General features: G+C 49.7%; 1 pseudogene; it reads right to left on the bottom strand.

Annotated features, from left to right (window-relative positions):
- Positions 1-16851, bottom strand: part of LOC136570615 (zinc finger protein 850-like) — a 194458-nt pseudogene that overhangs the window by 137484 nt on the left and 40123 nt on the right.

The raw sequence follows: 16851 nt of genomic DNA, 5'->3' as shown, positions 1-16851 counted from the left end.
TATAAGGGGCTTGTCTTGGCCCATGATTTCAACCCAGAATGCCATTGGGTGTCTGGGATATTGTCTATGCTTAATGGCAATAAAAAGGCTTGGGCGATCACAGTCTCTCTGTGCAGGAAGTGTGGTGGTTTTGTGCAGCAGAAAGTGACTGTGATTTCGTCAGTTGGCCCAACAGTTTGCACTTCCACTATAATATGTATTTCATTTGGTCCATGAATACATTACCTATTACCAGCACATCCCTCAGGCCCTCTAGGGGTCCATATTTTCTGGTGGGAATACGATAGAAAGCAGAGTCATCAAATTGTATAGACAAAGCACTCACCAGTTGGTGTCAGGTCCTGACCTGAACTTGCTGGAAAGCCTTGGTGACTCTGGTCTGTTGTTCGGAGTATGAAGAGCTCCGCGGGAATTTCCCACGTATTGGACCTCCAGAATAGTGGGGAGGGTACAGTGAAACAGCTTTCCATTTGCTGTCTTCACACAGGGCCACTCTGCAGTCTGTTGGAAGTTTTTTGGCTGATAATGGTGCTGGTGGTGGTGAGGTTACTGGTGATAACAAAACTGAGAACAGTTGTTAGAATGTCTGTTGCAATGCATACAGTGTGATGAATGGCACCTCTTTGGTGGCTGCTGGTCTTTAGGCATTTTGTATTCTGGACAGTCCTTCAAAAAAAAGGCCCAGTTCCCCACAATTAAAACATTTTGCAGCGTCTTGGGATGTTAAAAAGGCCCTCTCCCTTAGAGATTGCCCTTGCCACGGTGTGTTCAGTGGAAGATAATTTGGTGCAGGCCTCGTCCATCTGGTTGATTGTAGGTTCTGGATCCAAGGGGAGAGCTCTTAATATTGTTTTGCACTCATCGTTTGCCTTTGCCAAGGCCATTTTATTTAGAATTTCCTTCCTGGCCTCTGGGCTTTCTATTTGTCACTCAAGTGCAACTTTAAGTCTTTCTACAAATTTTATGAAAATTTCACTTGCCCTTGTTTAATGTTAGTGAAGCTCTGTGTATGTAGGGTGTTGTCGAGAGTGAGGAGCAGGGATGTCTTTGCAGCAGTGGTGATGTCACCAAGTGCAGCTTCTTGTAAATCCTTTGCTTGGTCTTGTGGCTTCTGGAAGTCACCTTCTCCTGCCATTTATTCAAGGGTTAAATTTGGTTTGTTGGCATCTTTTGAATATGTGTCCGCCAGTGATTTGAGATGCCTTTTTTACTGCCTCTCCCACAGCATGTACTCGACCGGGGTGTGAGTCTCTGTCCAAAGTTTCTCTCATCTGCCTCATGATCGCCATTGGGGACCACTGAAGAAAAGACCCTTGTCTGAAGTTTCAGGCCCTGTTGGAGAAAGTTACGTGCCAACGGCTCCGAGACCTGAGAACAGTGCTAAGCTATTGTTCACAGGTGTTGTTTGCTGTATGCTGCACTGAGCCCAATGAAAGAAGAAGGGGGCATCTTGCCTTTTTGCAGCAATAGCCTTGGAAGCTGTCCCACCTCTCAGCCTGGCTGGACTTCTCTTGAGTTCTGGGTGGTCCCCCCACAGAAGATCCTCACCTGTTTTACAACCACCGTGACAGACAGACTGAGATGTAAGGAGCCTCTCCATCAAGGAGTGAGACATGAAACCCCCATGTGAAAAGGCCCCTCTGCTCCTTCCAAGGACTGGGACTGAAACCCCCAGCCCGGGGCAGGTGTGTGGGGGAGGCAAGCTGACCAAAGCGAGATGTTTGCCTGCAGGTTGTGACCGCTGGACCAAGAACACAATGGCTCTCGTTTACTGCTGAGAACATGGACTACCTGTTACATCTATTCCTTATTGTATCTGTTTCCCCTCCCTCACAATTTTCAATAGAGTTATCATAATAAAAACCTCTGAGTTAGCGAGAGATTACAAGATCTCCCCAGACGTGACATGGTGAACTCCATTGGCTGGACATCAAAGGACTTGGCTGTTCTATGTTTGGTAGCTATATACCTTCCTTTCTCTTCCTCCCTCTTTTCCTTATTTTTCCCTTTTTTCCCCAATTCCTCCCCAATGCATTTGGTTATTCAATAAAGGTGCATTTGTTTTGATTATCACTGCAAACCCCCCTGTGCCGTGTCGGATTTTTGCACCCTGAGATCAAATCCACGAACAATCACGAAACCCGTTTGTAAGGATGGATTGTGACACGGGGAGAGTAGGCAATTCATGATATTTTTATTTTCATGCACGACCAAGACACAGTCAGAGAAGGTGGCTTCCAGAAAGTTTTTTAAGAAATGCAACCCCCAACCATATTCCTTAGCCACTTTGCAGAGCTCCTTCAATTCCCCATAGTGGATCGGCTCCCAGGAATTGATTGCAGTCACTCTTCTGCTGTGTTTACATATAATTGGCAAGCCCACAATCTTTTTGGTGAGCTCTGAGCCCTCCCAGTGGCTTCCCTCTGCAGCTTGGCCCAGTGATCCTCAGACTCAGGACCGGAATCCAAGTCTGGGAATCCCTACTCTCATCCTCCGAGGAGGATGGAGGGCACTTGATGACTGCATGGAGCCTCTTGGGGCAGCCAGAATCTGCCTGTTTGTGGGCGGCTGTGGAAGCCAATATGGGCTCCTTCTGGTCACTGTCATCACCACTTCTGACTCCAGTGTTGTGGGAATCGGAATGGGAGGGACCATCAGGAGAGGAGTCAAGAGAAGAGGGTGTAGGGATGGGGTGTGCACAATGGGGAGGGGATTCCCGACAGAGAGGGGAAGTCCCAACATGGACACACTTCCTGACACAGAAGGGAGGGGCAGGGTGTGATTACAGGAATAGAGAAAGTGGGAGGAGGGTCAGAGGCATCCTTTTTGGCAGAACAGGGAGGTGACAAAATGGCCATTGCCTTTGTGGGGTCAGCACCATTTTGTGGAGAAAGGGCAGAAAAACTTGGAGAGGGAGAAGACAAGATGGTGGGGCTGGCCACATTCCTGGTACCATCTGGGAGAACAACTAGGGGTGGTAGAACTGCGTACGTGGACATTGGTAAGAGGGTTAGGAGAGAGCCCAAGGCAGCATGGCCAGTGCTGCCCTGGAGAGGGGACAGAGGACACTGGGAGATGTCAGGGTGATGGTAGCAACCCTGTGCCTGCTGGCAGGATCCATCTCCCAATCCTGCCTGAGGCAGGGAAGAGGGTTTAGGGATGCGAGGGGAGGAACAGGGAGAAAGGGTGTTAAACTGGGGTTCCTAATGTTTCCCAACGTTTTCTACAGACTTAACAATAAGGCCAAAGGATAAAATTTCCCCACTGAAAGATCCCTTTAACTCGAAGAATGTAGAAACTTTTTCCTATATGGTCCCAGAACTTATTAGAATGAATTCCCTCATAACATCAGGAAAATGCTTGAACAACCAATGAAGAAAACATTTTAAATCTCCCTTTGAAAAATGAAAATTTTCCCCAACAAGGATTCCTTTAACTTGGGTATAAACTTCCCTGTGTGGGTGGATCAGTTTGGCTCCCATCCCCACACTTCCTCCCAACATCCAAGAGGAAAAGAAGGCAAAGGAAAGACAAAAAAGGGTGACCCCCAAATATAGTACTCACATGACAGTGGGTCAACAAAACCTCTCCAGGTTGTCCGTCAGCTTCAACCAATCTTCTCGCCTCAAGAAGGTTGCCGGTCGCCTGTGTGATTCCCCCAATAAAACTTAGGAGTCTCCTCTGGGAATTGGCTGCTCCGAACATGGCTTAACTTCAGTAGCAAAAAAGCTACTGAAGACGCCTCCAGGAATGCCCCGAACAGGTCCCTGTTCAGGCTGCCAGCTGTCACAAGCCACAAGCCCATTGGTGGTGGAGCGAGAGGCAGCGGAGCCGTGACCTTCCAGAAGTGTCTCCAGTAATGAAGCCGCTCGGTGGCACAGGCACACACACACACACACACACACACACAATCACTGCAGCACACACTTCTCTCGTAGAATCACCAACGACAAAGAAATGGGAAGGGTCTTTGTATGGACGCCAGAGAAGGAGGTTTATTCCAGCCACGCACAAAGGGGGCCAGAGACAAAGACAAAAAGAACAGTGGAAGGTCTGGGTTTAAATACAGGGGAAAAGAGGGGGCAGAGCAGAGCATCAGGGCCAATGGGCTGAGGGCTCAGGGCAGTACAGAGGGGAGACAAGGGGTGGCAGCCAATAGGGTAAAGAGGGTGGGACACTGAGGCAATATGGGGCCAATGGATAAGCAGGGAAGGGAGAACATTCAAGGACATATAAATATAAGGAAAAAGGGAGGGAGAGGCCAACAGTCCAACCAGGGAAGTAGAACTGGGTACATTTGCATATACAACAAAGCATCCTGGAAGAGGGTCTGCTCAATTGCCCTGAACAGGGGAGATTTCTCCAACTTGGGGTCTGTCTGTCTGTCCAAAGGCCTATAATGGCCTTTGTTCTGTAGGCCTACCGGCCTCCACAGATGCTCAGTGGAAAAAGGGGTTTGAAGCTTTGTTTTTGAAATTTGTGGGACATGCAAACCAGAATATTGCAGCCCTCATGACTGACCACCTGGCTGGAGAAGGAAGCCACTCAGACCCTGTTGGGCGTACCCACATTCCTAGTGAGGCCCTTGAGGGTATTACTGAAGCTGTGCATAGCACATTTTAAAGGTTCCTGATGCTGTGAGCCCCCCAAAAAGTATTTACTTATGTAAAGCAAGGACTGGCGGAGCCTTATATGCAATTCAATGGCTGCTTGAAACAAGCTCTTAAAAGACAAATTGAGAATGACATTGCCAGAGAGGTGTTGCTTTCAAAATTAGCTGTTGAAAATGCTAATGAGAATTGTAAAAAACTTCTGAGGTCCTTGTCTAAGGAGGAACTCACCCTACTGTAAATGATAGAGGCATGTAACCACCTGTGTGCCTTCAGCATAGGGCAACCGTTACTAATGAACCTTACTGCGGGCGCTGGTATAGCAAATGCCTTTGTGTGGAAGGGGCCAACAGCGGGCCTGTTAGCTAAAGGAGTGAGAAGAAAGGTAAGAAGCAAGAAGTTGATAAGGATTCTCTCCAAGGCTGTAACTGAGGACACCAAGAGAAGTGAGGAATTGAAGAAAGATAAGAAGAGAACTTTGCAGCTGGATGAAGTATTTTTAGAAAGTTAGTTGAAGACACTGTAACTTATCACCAATGATGTTATGTTGATTTATTGTGGCAAATAGTTAGGGTAGAAGAAGTATAAACAATTAGAAAGTGTATAAAAGGTCAGCCATGTTCGATAATAAAGAGTTGCCATCTGAGACTGCTTGTGGTCTCTGCCTTGTGTCATGACTGCCTTGACAGCAACATCTGGTAACCCCAACGTGATTCAACACCCTTAAGAACATACTTGGTCTGGACCCAAACGGGCTCCTAGAGACTGGCAGCCATGACTCACTGGGACATAGTGGGGGAGGCAGAGTTGGTGCAGCTGAGAATGGCGGGTGGAAGCCACAGGGAAGTCCAGACCTGATTTTCTCCTATCAAGACACCTGGAAGTAGGTGAGCCACCAACTAGTAATAATGGGAAATAATTTATCTAATGAAGAAGAGACTGTTTTGGCTACATGGAAAGTTTTGTTAAGAAATAAGGGAATTAATACTTCAGACTATGCCCTTCGTAGTATATTGCTGTGGGCTAAATCACAGGATTTTGGCACTGATCCTGACACAGCATTTAGTGTTAAAGCATGGGAAAAAGACAGGGACAGACTGTGGGAAGTCATCTGAGTGGGAGATAAAACTGTTGTCGATCTAGCTGTTACCTGGGGATTGCTTTTTGAGGCATTAAAAGAATGGAAAACAGAGCGAGAACGCTTAAGCAGAGCAGGACGCAGATGAAGAATCAGTGTTGATAACAGAAATTGACAAGGGGGATGAGGCAGAGGGGGCCTCTGATGGGGAACTTGGTGAATCTATCCTTGAAGAAGGTGCAGGTGCCATGCAAGTTACCAGGCAGACTACCAAAGCTTCCAGGAAAGCTGCCAGAGCTTCTGGGCTGGATGCCAAAGCTTCTGGGAAAGCTGCCAAAGCTTCTGGGCAAACTGCCATAGTATCTCCTTCTCAGACTCCTAAACCTCTTTATGTCACAGCTGCGCAGCAGCTCGCCATGGTGCCTGTATACACCACACCACTGCACCAGGTAGCTGAAATGTCTTTAGCAGAGAGAGAAACCCAGTCTTCTGCCCCCCTGCTTCCCTCTGCTCTAGCCCAGCCATCTGCCCCTTCGCTCCCCTCTGAGCTGCCTGAACAATCTCCAAGGTCGTGTCCTCCGTTACCTGACAGTGACAGCGAATCAAGTGATGAGTCTCCCGCAGTAACACCTGAGTTGGGGCCGGGAACTATTGACAGTTCACCTTCTAATAGCTCCAGCCTTATTGCCCCATGGACTTTGCCCCCATGTCAAGTAACTGGGCTTCCTCAACAGCCTCAGGAATTTTGGGAATTTGTTAGGAAGAAAGCAGCTGAAGAAAAGAATTGGGACATGATAGAAAGGTTAGGTGCTCCAAGAGTACCTCAGGAGAACAGTGCTAATGCAAATGTTGCCTGTGATAACCCTATCTATGGCTTTTCCAGGTTTTAAAGCAGCTCCTGGAACAGGGCAGGATGACAGTCATCACGTCTTTGCCTGGAAAGTTGTGCAAAATCTCCAATCGAAAGTGGCTCAGTATGGCATTAATTCCTCAGAGGTAATGCAATTAATATGTGTAATTAACGCAGATATGCTTGCACCTTATGACATCATGCATATTGCTACTATTTCATTCCAGCCAATACAATACGGTGTATTTCAAGACACTTGGAGGCGAGTGGCTGAGCAGACAGCTGTAACAAATATGCAGTTGCCTCAACACGACCCTCATCATGCTGTGGGTGTTGATGCCCTACTGGGCATTGGACCTTTTGCTAACCCAGATTCACAGGCAAGGTGGGATCCTTCAATTTTGGCACAAGCTCAGCAAATTGGCACGAGTGCTTTAATTAAATCAATGGAAATGGCAGCTCCAAAACAGAGATATGGTACTATACAACAAGGGATGAGAGAACCATTTTTGCAATTTGTGGAAGAGCTTGCTGCAGCCATTGAAAAACAGGTAGATGATGAATCTTTGCAACACAAATTCTGTATACATTTGGCTAAAGAAAATGCAAACTCAGGCTGCAGAAAGATTATTGGCACTTTACCTGGGGAACCAGCATTGCCTGAAATGATTACTGCTTGCTCAAAAGTTGGTTCAGTAGAGCATAAAATAGCAGCTCTTGCTGCAGTTCTAAGACCTTCATCGAAATGCTATAATTGTGGACAGCAAGGGCACATAAGGGCACAGTGTAATACCCAGAAAATAACATCTAAGCCAAGTGCAAACAGCAATGTTGTGTGCAATTGCTGTGCTAAATTTGGGCACTATGCTCAACAATGCAGGAGTAAATATCACGCAAATGGTCAGCTGTTGCAGGGAAACAGGAAGAAGAGCGCGAATGGGCATGTGGGAAAACAAATACCCCAAGAACCACAGCAGCAAATATGGGCCTCCCCAGCACTGCAAAGCCAAACATTTGTGAACAATACTCAGGGGAAACAAGTGGGTCTGCAGGGATTGATATACCCACCGCTGACACAGTAACCATTCTGACAAAAGAAATGTGCAAAGTGCTCCTCGATGCCTATGGTCCGATAGGACAGGGATTGAGTGTGTTTTTGATGGGAAGATCAAGAACTACACTTAGAGGTATTCATGTGCATCTAGGGCTTATTGATGCTAATTATTTAGGACAGATTCATGCTATGGTACCCATTTATGACCCTCCTGTCACTATTCAGAAAGGAACTTGCATTGCTCAACTTGTACCTTTTGTGAGTTCTGTTCCAAATACAGTGGACCAAAGTCACGGCACAGGAAGTTTTGGATTGACAGGAGTACCTCAAGTGTTCTGGGCTGAGAAATTTATGGAGAACCATCCAGAAAAGACATGAATCCTCACCACCAGTGGATGTCATCCAGGAACCATATCAGTAACAGGTTTGATTGACACTGGAGCAGATGTCACAATACTCTCGTGACTTTGCTAGCCTCAATCGTGGCCTCTCACTCATGCAAGTTTTGGACTTCTGGGGTTGGGTGGTGCTACAACAGGTGGCCTGTCAGCCATTGTAATTAACGTGAAACATCCTGATGGCCAACAAGCTAACATCAGACTCTATGTTGCCGATGCTCCTCAAAGTTTGTGGGGACGACATTGTTTATCTCAATGGGGTGTCAAAATTACTACAGATTTTTAATGGGGGCCACTGTGATGCAGGGCAATGAACGTCCAGTTGTAGCCTTGATCTATGGTCGACAGATAAACCTGTCTGGGTTGACCAGTGGCCCCTTACTACCAAAAAGCTTACTGCCCTGCAAGAATTAGTCACAGAACAATTGCAAGCAGGAAATATTGAAATATTCCTGGAATACCCCTGTTTTTGTAATAAAAAAGAAATCGGGAAAATGGAGACTTTTACATGATTTATGGCAGATAAATGCTGTAATGGCAACAATGGGAGCTTTACTACCAGGCCTTCCTACACCTACAATGATTCCACAGGAATGGCAAATAGTTGTCATTGGTTTGAAAGATTGTTTCTTCACTATTCCATTGGCTGAGCAAGACAAAGAAAAATTTGCTTTTACTGTGCCTTCCATAAATCATGCTGAACCCTGAACACAATAAAAGATATCAATGGAAGGTACTTCCCGAAGACATGAAAAATTCGCCAACTATTTGTTAATGGTTTGTGGCACAGGTCTTGTCAAAAGTGCAGGAGCAATTTAATAACTGCTACTGTTATCATTACATGGATGATATCTTGTTGGCATCTGGTAACAAACAACAGTTATCAGCTCTTAAACAATGTGCTGTGACAAATTTGAAAGGTCTGATCATTGCTTCAGAGAAAGTGCAGGAACACATGCCTTGGAAATACTGGTATGTTAGTGACTAACACTCAAGTTATGCCTCAAACTGTGAAGTTAGACATTGATGTTAAAACTGCTACTGATGTACAGAAATTGGTTGGTTTAATAGGTTGGATTAGATCATATTTAGGCATAACTAATCATCAGATGCAACTATTGCATGATTTTCTGTCAGGCACCACCTCCTCTACTGATGAGAGGCAATTGACCCCAGCAGCAAAGACCCTAGAAGAAATTGAATTAGCCTTAGCACACACATTTGTTAACAGATTAGATACCTATGTTGGTGTTCAAGTGTTTATTTTGAAGGACCATGAAATACCATGTGGAATACTGTGTCAATGAAGTGATAACTGGGAAGATCAACTGCATATTCTGGAATGGATATTTTTATCTTTCAATAAAGATAACAAAACAGTAAAACCTCTTGCTGCTCTAAAAGAGAGACAAACTCACAAAGTCCCTCTGTGGGCTGTAGCTCAGCTCACTCAGTCCCTTATCAGTCCCTCTGGCGCTGGAAATGCCGCAGCCCAGGCCCGGCCCGGTGGGGCACAGGTGTGAGCTGCCCGTGCTCTTCTGGTGTTCAAGCCAGAGCAGGTTCAAAGAAAAGGGAAAAAAAACCCCACAGTTCAGGAACTTGTTTGGTTCAGCTAGCTAAAACTAACTAAAAGCAATGGAGAGCTCTGTCCCGCTGTCTGTCCATCCACAGACAACACAGTCCCAGAGCAGGAATGTGGAGGAGCGAGTGCAGTTTCTGAAAACAAACTGCATGCTGCTTCTCTACCCCTTCACTCTCAGGACAGGTCTTGAAGGTGTAAAACTTATTATTCAGCATAAACAGAACAGACTGGGGATACAAGCACCAAATAGTCAACCCAGAATATACCTCAGGGACCATTCAGTACTCCTTGATGTCACCAGAAGAAGGATTAAATACAAAAGATTTTATGGAGTTGAAAGTCAACAAATCTGCTCTCCCCAAGGAATTCCCATTGTAGGTCTGTGTCCTGGTGGAGGTTCCTCCCGCTGGGTTTATCGAGGTGCCTACAGGGAACCAGGAAGATGTGGAGCCCCCCAGCCAGATGCCTTCCAACTTGGATCACCAGGACCATGGATCACCAGCGATCTGCCCAACGGGGGTCACAGGGGACCACCCTGAACACGGATCCTCCCATGGGGGATGGAGCTGGAGCAGCGCACAAAGCTCTTCCCGCACTCGGGGCACTCACAGGGCTTCCCTTAGTGGTGCCTCCGTTGGTGTCGGGTGAAAGTTGAGCTCAATGAGAATCTCATCCCACACTCCCCACACTCATAGGGCCTCTCCCCAGTGTGGATGCGCCGGTGCAGGGTGAGGGGGGAGTTTTGCTTGAAGCCCTTCCCGCAGTCGGGGCAGCGGAAGGGCCTCTCCTCGGTGTGACTCCGCTCATGTTTGAGGAGATCGGAGCTCCTGTGAAACCTCTTCCCACATTGGGGACACTTGTAGGGCTTCTCCCCAGTGTGGGTGCGCTGGTGTTTTCTCAGGTCAGAGTGCCACCCATAGCTCTTCCCACATTCCAAGCAGGTGTAGGGCCGTTCCCCCGTGTGGATGACCTGGTGCCGAATCAATGCCGAGCTTCCTCTGAAGCTCCTCCCACATTCCCCACACTTGTAGGGCTTTTCCCCGGTGTGGATCTTCTGGTGTTCTGTCAGCTGGCACTTGATGCTGAAGCTCTTCCCACACTCCCCACACTCATAGGGTTTTTCCCCAGTGTGGATCCTCTGGTGTTGCATCAGGTGGCCCTTCTGGTTGAAGCTCTTCCCACACTCCTCACACTCAAAGGGCCTCTCCCCAGTGTGGATCCTCTGGTGCTGCCTCAGGCTGGAGCTCCAGCTGAAATGCTTCCCACATTCCTCACACTCATAGGGCCTCTCCCCAGTTTGGATCACCTGGTGCTGGATCAGATCTAAGCTCCGACTAAAACCCTTCCCACATTCCAAGCACTTGTGGGGCTTCTCTCTGCCATGAGGCTTCTCCACCAGCTCTGACCTCTGGCTGGATCTCCGGCCACCTTCCTGGCTCAGGGGGGCTCTTTCCTTCCCACAGCTCCCTGGGCTGGGTTTGCAGCCCCTCCTCGTGCGGAATCTCCAGGGCTTTTCCTCCTCCTCCATCCAGACATGTCCTAGGAATGAAAAATCCTGGTTTGGAGAAAAAAACAAGATGAGAGTGCCTTGGACTGGGAGTTCCTCCTTACCCAAGTTCATCTCATTAGGTCATTGGGCATCTTGTGTCTCTAAGAACCTCCAAAACACCACAATTCAGCACAAAAGTCCTCCAAACATCAGGACACAGATCAAAAACTTACCAAACATCAAGATTCAGCAAAAGCCCCCTCCAAATATAAAGATTCAGCCCCCACAAAAAAACAAAGCACCAACAATTAGCCCAAGAAAGCTCAGAAACACCAAGATTCACCCCCGGGAAAATCGTGGATCCCAATCCCCTGTCATCTGCTGCATGTGGGGGGGGGGCAATACTCCTGGGGCTGGGGTCAGAGGCTGCAGATACAGGGAGAGGTGCAACCTTGTGCTGCTTCCTCTTCCTGTTCCTCCTCCTGTGTCCCTACTCTTCCTCCCACTCCTCTTCCTCCTGCTATTCCTCCTCTTCCTCCTGCTATTCCTCCTTCTGCACAATCCCACCTTCTCCTCCCACGTGCATCGTTTGACCCTTTTGTTCCTCAACCCTGCTTCTCCTTCGCTTCTCCTCCTGCCCCAGGCCCAGCACCCGCTGCCGGCTCCCTCTTGCCCCCAAACCCACAGCATCCCACGGCAGGGGCAGGGATGGAGCTGGGGCGGGTCGGGCTGGGGCAGCGCTGGGCTCTCGGCCGCTCCCGCCCGCACTCGGTCCCCACTGCAGCCGCTCCCGCCAGGACAGCGCGGGGGGGCCCGGCCTTGGCGCTGCCCCACTCCCACCTCCCCAAATTCCGCTCGAGGGGGGCGCTGGGGCCGAGGGGGGCGCTGGGCGCAGGTGAGGAACGCTGAGAGCTGCGGGTCTGCCTGGCAACTGATGAGTCATCAGAGCCGCGTGCTCTGATTGGCTGAGCGCTGCCTGAGGGCTGGGGCTGCAGCAAGGGGGGGACACACAGCTCCAGGGGGGATGTCCCACAAACGCGGGATCCCCATAAAAGGAAGAAGAGGAAAGTGTCTTTACAATCAGATGCTGTGAATCTGATTAAAGATAGGGCCAGGGACTTGGACACAAGAAACGGGAGAAGCCATCAGTTTAAGAAAATGTTATTAACTGATGACACAGACTGCTGCTCAGACAAGGTCCTGCCAAATTCATGAACTTCGAGAAGAAGAACAAAGACTTCACAGAGAAATTAATATCGTTCCCTATGTAAAAGTGGGGAGCATATTAAGGGGGTACGTGGTAGGTGGATTGGGAAGTCTGTACTTCTCAAGCACTACAGCCAATGTAGAAAGGGAAAGGGAGATGTGGCCAGGAAAATTAGGATGAAAAGGCAGCTGTGTCCTCCAAGAACTGGACAGACCCCGTGGGAAATGTCTCATGGCCATTCCCATTTTTCTAGGAATGAAATTACTTTTACAGGACTCCTCTGTCTGCTTTGTGGACAGAATCCTCTGGTGACGTCAATTTTTCCACACACCTTGGGACTCGTCCGGAATTCTATCCACCGTCTGGGGCAGCAGGCAGTGAGTGCAGCTGAAGGTGCCTCACCCAGTTTGGGTGATCGGCCCCCTTGGGGGCGGCAGCACCGGGGACTGATTGGGTACCTGAGAGTGACCAGGAGACAGACGAGTGACACATCAGGGGGGCTGTGAAGAGTCAGCAGGGAGAGAGCACTGAAAATCTCATCAGTGAGTGCACTGGGATCTTTGGGGAGTGAGCATGGCAGGGCACACATGGAGGCTAGAAAAGGGAAAGCCAGGAAGGGGTCCTGTGCCAAAGGGATGATGATCCCAAAATATCTCTGAAGGCTCCCTTGGGAGAAGGTTGACGGAGTTTGCACATTCCCCCAGAGGTGATTAAGAACTTGGACACCCAGGGGGGCAATAAGAGAAGTGGAGAAGGGATTTGGACAACAGGGGATGGATGGCATTGGTGTGTTGGGAAGAGACTGGGTGAAGGGGAGTGTGCAGCAATATGGTTAAGGCAGGAAGCAGCAGGAGGAATCTATGTGGTGAGAAAAAGAAAAGGGGAGGAAGAGAAAAATACTCAGAATTTGGATGTTTTTCAGCAGAGTCTTATCCTCAACATTTGCCAGCTGATCGTTTGTATCCCCGGTTTCCCGGAGAGGAAAACAAGGAGGTCAGGGTTTCAGGGGGTTTCTCTATGGGGGGCAGCGGCAGCACCGGGCGCAGAGGTGCGGGACCGGGAGCACGGGCTGGGGGCCTGGGGGGAGCTGCGGGGCCGGGCCGGGGCTGTGGGGCAGCCGGGGCTCAGCGCCGGGCGCTGCCTGACCCCACCAGCCCCGGGCAGGGCCGGCAGTGGCCCCCGGCCCCCAGGAGGCTGCGGGACGCCCCGGCCGCTGCCCGGCCCCGTGGAGCTGCCGGCCCTGCCCGCCGGGGGGGCGCCTTTGGACACTGCGGCAGGACAGGGAGCGGCTCTGGGATACGGGCTGGGGAGGGCACCCTGAGCACAGGGACGAGGAGCAAGGAACACCTGGGAAATGTGGATTATACATTTTAGCATGGAGATTGTCTTTTAAGGATTTTGTTAGGGTTACTGGAGATACAAATGATTTTGCAGAAAGCTCAGCAGCTCTCAGAGGATGAGCACCCACAGGCACTGAGGGGGGCTGCAGGAGGGGCAGAAGAAGGCCCTGCAGCACTTGGGCACAAAGGCCCAGCAGGTGAATACAAGAAGGGAGCAGCAAAAGGCCAAGCTGAAGGCAAAGGCCAGGGCAGAGCTCCTACAGCCCCTGAGGGATCAACCCCAGGGCCCAAGGGGGCCCCAGCACCCAGGGCATGGGCTCGGCCACAAGCACCCGGCAGAGGCATTGCCCTCCTCGGCAGGGGACAGCCCACCCAAACAGCCCCTGGCAAGGAATCAGGGCTCCAGCTGCAGGGCACAAGGACACTGCAAGCACAGACAGCAGCACCCGCAGGACCAGCAAGTCCACCCCTTGATGGACATGGATTGGCAGGGCTGTCACAGCTCCCATCACACCAGGGACCCTCCACACTGGAGCCCTTGAGAACATTCAGCTCGGTCTGCATTGAGAGGAGGCCTCTCCTGATGGACACAGGGGCCTCTCAATCCACTCTGAATGTTAGACCCAAGGGGGAAAAAATGCTAGAAATATGTTTGATAAGTGAGGGGATAAGTGGAAAAGAGGAGTGATTTTATTCAACCACTGTTAGCAGATCTGGGAGATGGATTTGAAATGCATGAATTTTTATTTGCTCCTAATTGTTATCATGATTTACTGGCAAGGGATTTGATTCCTAAACTGGGAACACAAATTAATTTTATAAAAGGTGATACAGAGGCCAGTTCTGTTGTACCTCTGTGTCAAATGTCTGTCTGGGCCTGCACTGCCACAGCTGCTGGGGAACAACACGGCACAATTCCACTCTGGGGCTCAGTTACACTCACACACTGGGCTGGCTGGAATAAGATTACACCATGAGAATGTTGTTTCTAATTAATGCTACTTTGATATTGTCAGTTAGGTTTGGGCCAGGGGTGTGAGAATCATTTTTTATTCTCTGCAGAAGAAGTAGAAAAAATCTTTATTGCTTTGGATTCTTTTTCTCATGTGTTTGTGTGGTTGTTGGAATTGCAAAATTTTGGTCTGGGTTTTCTGGTGTTGACCTTCAGGGTGCATTTTGCAAAACTAGAAGACCTTTAAAGGTGACCCTTTAACTGATTAACAGTTAATAGAACACTCTTCAAAAAAACCACTAAAAATTAAAAATACCCCAAACCCTGGCTTTTGTGGGCGGGGGGGGGGGGGGGGGGGGGAGGCATATGTGAGTCAAGCCCTGGAAGAGAAGCTTCATTCCAGGCAGCCTGCAGAGGAGCTTTAGAAATGCAAATGAACACTGCTGGGCAAAGCCTGGACAATGTACCTGGGTCTCTTGCCTGGGGCAGGAGTTGGGCTGATTCCCTCTGCCCCTCACCCCAAGCTCTGCCTGCTTGCACTGATGGAATTTGCACAGCTCAAGGCAGAGCCCGGGTGAGGATATCTGACCCTGCAACAGAAACGGACGAAGCTGCAAAGGGAAACAGCAAATGGAGAATGTTGGGAAAACTTCACTATAAATAAATGGGGGGGAATCATCCCTCTGCCCACTCCAACATGTGCTGTCACTGTCTGCGTTATATAGGGTGTATTAGAGCACTGAGATGTTCTGGCTATCACAAGTTCAGGGAAATCAGTTTGGAATCCAAGTATTTGATGATTAAATTAGAGAAAAGCATCAATTGATGCAGTCTTGGCTGAAGGGAGCGCCCAAAAATGGGGAAAAGATGAATGGCCACCAGAACAAATCCTACAACACCATGGACCAGCCCCTGGGAACCCAAACCAATTCATGTCAGGAGCCACAGAACCCATTTCCCATTTCAATGGCATCATTAGATTACAAGCTGCCCTGGGAATAACCAACCAGACAGCTCCAGCTCCTGACCTTCCTGCTGAGCAATCCCTTAAATGAGGAACACAACACTTAACCATGGGATGGGATCGGATTATCTGTTAGCAGAAAAAAGAGGAGTTTCTGGAAAATTCAATAACTCAAACTGCTGTTTGCAAAAAGATGACAAAGGAAAAGTGGTGAAACAGATAACAAAGGAAACAAGAAAGCAGCTCATGCACCAATGCAAACGTGGAAAGGAGGGAATGGGACACGGTTTTGTGGTTCCCTGGCAGACCATGGGTTAAACGAATGCTGTTTCTGCTCTGATGTGCTACAGCAATTCTCACCTTTTTCCCCTGCTCCACACCTTGAGAGTGCAGCTCATTCAGCAGCTGAGCGAGGGGATGCAGGTGGCAGCCAGGCCTCCTGATCCAGAAACGGCTACAGAAGGACAGGGAATGAGGGCACTGAGAACAATCCCAAAACCAAAGAGGACCCAGGAAGAAAAAACAGAGTCAATGAGTCCATCTGCTTGGAGATAGGGTCAGGGATTCCTAGATAAGGAAGTAATGGGAGAACCCATCAGTTTCAGAAAATGTTACTAATTGACACAGACTGCTGCTCAAAGTCCCCTTAGATTCCTGAACTTCCAGCAGAACAAAGACTTAACAGAGCCGTGAATATCGGCTGTTCTACAAAAGTGGGGGTGCACATTAACGAGGACATGCAGTTGGGGGATCGGGAGGTCTGAGCCTTCCAAGTACCTCAGCCAGTGGGCAAAGGGAGAGGGAGATGAGGCCGGGAAAATGAGGATAAAAAGGAGGCTGCGAACTACAACAATGGCAGAGAGCGCAGGGCAAATGTCCCACGGCCTCTCCCTCTGCTCAGCAATAAAGTCACTTGTACAGGACTCCTCTGTCTCCTCTGGGCACAGAAACCTCCGGCCACGTCAATTTCCCCGCACAGCCCCGGGCACGGGGCAGCCGCCTCTGTCCCAGCCACAGGAACCGGGCCGAGCCAGCGCTGCTCCGGCAGCGGCTCCTGCCGAGGCAGCGGCCGCAAGGAGACCGCGGGCAGCCGCTCCCGCAGCGCCCTCACGCCAGCGGCAACACGCGCCGGACACGGCACAACGAACCCGCCTGAGCCCCCTGCCGCCCCCGAGGCCCGCAGCGAGCCCCGAGCCCCCACACAACCCAGCGCGGCTCCCACCTGCGCTGCGGCCGCCTCCCAGCTCCGCCGCCGCCTCACCGGTGGGTCCCGGTCACCCCCTGGATGATCCCGGTCACTCCCAGTATGTTCAGAATCACTCCCGGT

The sequence above is a fragment of the Molothrus aeneus genome, unplaced genomic scaffold (assembly GCF_037042795.1).
Source record: "Molothrus aeneus isolate 106 unplaced genomic scaffold, BPBGC_Maene_1.0 scaffold_35, whole genome shotgun sequence".
In the NCBI taxonomy this organism is placed as follows: domain Eukaryota; kingdom Metazoa; phylum Chordata; class Aves; order Passeriformes; family Icteridae; genus Molothrus; species Molothrus aeneus.
The sequence above is the reverse complement of the archived record's forward strand: the minus strand, read 5'-3'. Positions and strand labels throughout refer to the sequence as shown.